A 3,090-nucleotide genomic window follows, 5' to 3' on the forward strand; every position below is an offset into this window, starting at 1 on the left:
AGTATTTTTGTGCCAAAACACTGTTTTATACTAAAAGCATTTCTGTCAGCTGTTGCTTTCTGTGTGGTTGTGGTTGGCAGTTAGGAACTCTTCAGGAGCTCTGTTCCGAGAGCACTGTGAGAGCAGCCATGCATGCACTCTTTGGGTCAGCTAGAGTGAAAGGAGAAGGTTATGAAGATCCAGTTCTTCTTCGCCTACTGTCTTCCTTCTCGGGGGTTTGCTGCTCTTCTTGCTAATCAGCTCACCTGCCTACCTCCAAATGTTAATAATATGCAGAATTTAGTTTATGAAAAAAGTGACCTTTTGTATCAGTGGTAGAAAGATGAACAGTTCACCACATGATGCTAGAGATCTGTACTTCTTGTTTTATGTTAGGATAATCCAAAGGACCAAAAATTTAGATATAAAAAAAATTTAATAATAGTACTAACCAGGCTGGGCAAAATGGCACACACCTGTGATCCCAGTGGCTCAGGAGGCTGAGGCAGAAGGATCACAAGTTCAAACCAGCCTCAGTGACTTAGCAAGGCTCTAAGCAAGACCCTGTCTCAAAGTTTTAAAAATAAAAAATAAAAAGGGCTGGGGATGTGACTAAGTGGTTAAGCGCCCCAGGTTTAATATCTGGTACCCAAAATAAGTAAGTAAATAAATGAAGGTATTAACCGGGCATGGATGGCCCACACCTGTCATTTCAGCTGTTTGGGAAGCTGAGGCAGGAGGATCACAAGTTTAAGGCCAACTTGGGCAATTTAGTGGTGATGTAGCTCAGAGATGGAGGATCACAAGTTTAAGGCCAACTTGGGCAATTTAGTGGTGATGTAGCTCAGAGATAGAGCGCCCCTGGGTTCAATCACCAGTGCCATAGAAAAGTAAAATAACATACTGAAAGAAGTCAATATAGTTTTAATGTTTTGATTTTTAAATAATCAAAGTCAGAAACATATGACCAGGGGCTGGAGTTGTGGCTCAGTGGTACAGCGCTTGCCTAGCATGTGTAGGGCACTGGGTTCGATTCTCAGCACCACATAAAAATAAAATAAAATGAAGATATTGTGTCCATCAACAACTAAAAATATTAAAAAAAAAGAAAAGAAACATATGACCAAAACCCAGGAGCAGTAATTGAAGCAATTGAATTATTCTATTGCTTTGAAATTAAAAATTCCCACATGGCGAAATCTTTCATATTTAAATCAAGTACATGACAAATGTGGTAAAGTGAAGAAGGAAAAGAGATTTTTCACTGTATGCTTGTTTGTTTGATTTTAAATTTTATACTATGCAATTCAAAAAATAATTCATTTTTTAAATGATTATCTAAAAAGAGTGGGTGTGGAGGTGCATGTTTGTAACCCCAAAGACTTGGCAGACTGAGGTAGAAGGATTTCAAGTTTGAGGCCAACCTCAGCAACTTAGACCCTGTCTCAAAAAAAAAAAAATTATCCAAATAACATTAAAATGATCCCTCCTCCTTTCCTATACTTTCAACCAAAAAAAGACATTTTTACATCCTTTTGGAAACTGTCCATTTTCCTTAGCCAAATATGTATTAGTTGCAAAGTCAGTTTTGTTTTGGTTTCAGTCTGGGGACTTGAAATCAGGAGCTCACACATGTTAGGCAAGTGCTATACCACTATACTACATCTTTAGCCCCTTTTTGATTTTTTTCTGAGACAAGGTCTAAGTCACTGAAACTGGCCTTGAACTTGGGACTAGGAACTGAATCCCAGGGTACTTTACTACTTCCCTACATCCCCACCCCTTTTTATTATTATTATTATTATTATTTTTTTTTTTTTTTTTTTTTGAGACAGGATCTCACCAAATTGCTTAGGGCCTCAGTAAATTGTTGAAGCTAGCTTCAAACCTGCAATCCTGCCTCAGCCTCTGGAGTCACTGGGATTAAAGGAGTGTGCAACCAGGATAGGGTGGACTTCAATTTTTAGTCGTCCTTTTTCAGTCCCTGAGAAGGTGGAATTAAAACAGGTCTGTGCTACTGTACTGGGCTGGCTTCTGGTCATATTTTGTTTTGTCTCTTATTTTTGAGTTTTGTTTTTTGGCAGTTGAACCTCAGGCCTGGTTCAGGAGTCCTCTACCCAGTGAACTGAAAATGATTCCAGATAAAAAAAGCTTAGAAGCCGAGCAAGGTGCACACACCTGTAATCCCAGCAGCTCGGGAGGCTGAGGCAGAGGATTGCGAATTCAAAGCTCAGCCTCAGCAAAAGCTCTACGCTGAGCAACTCAGTGAGATCCTGTCTCTAAATAAAATACAAAATAGGGCTGGGGATGTGGCTTGGTGGTCAAGTACCCCTGAGTTCAATCCCTGATACCAAATAAATAAATAAATAAATTTGCCTTTGCCTACACTAAGTTAAGAACACTGACCTAGGCAGGGGCTCGGGTTACCGGCAGAATGGAACCAGCTGACAGCTTGTGCTCCTGGGGAAGCAAGTAAAGCTGGATATTGGGTAAGACATGCAGCATGAATGAGATGTTCCACGTGAAAGTATGTCTGCTGCTATTTTAAGAGTAGACCGAGGATTGTATGTGGATGTCCTTGGAGCCTGTTTGGTTGCCAGGGAAATTTTTCTTGTGGGTTGTCACAGGAGCACGTGACAGATGGCTCACCCCAGGCTGACTATGGCCCTGTGCCTGGACTGCTGCTGTTGTGGGTTGCATGGGACACCGCCCAGAGAGGCCAATCTGCCAGCTTTATTTGGGATCATCACGCACACACGTCCTTCTGATCCGAGCGCAGCTTCCTCTCCCAGTGTGCAGGTGTGTATTTTTAGCCTTATCTCGCAGTGCCCAGCTCCCACGTTTACAGTTTTCTTTAAATTCTGCAGCAGCAGTTGTGGGCTGACAGCCTCCTCCACAGTGTGGGGAGGAGAGCTGCTCTCTCTACCTCTTCAGAATCCAGATTTTCTGCATCGTGTTCAGACACTGAGCATGGGAGTTAGCCCTAATGCTACCTAGCAATGTGACCTTAAAGACATCAGCTAAACTGCCAGGTGTCAAATAGAAAGCACAGCTGCCCCACTCCCTCACCCCTCCCTCACAGGTTCCTTAACATTACTGAACACTACGTGT

The sequence above is a fragment of the Sciurus vulgaris genome (assembly GCF_902686455.1).
Source record: "Sciurus vulgaris genome assembly, chromosome: 13".
In the NCBI taxonomy this organism is placed as follows: Eukaryota; Metazoa; Chordata; class Mammalia; order Rodentia; family Sciuridae; genus Sciurus; species Sciurus vulgaris.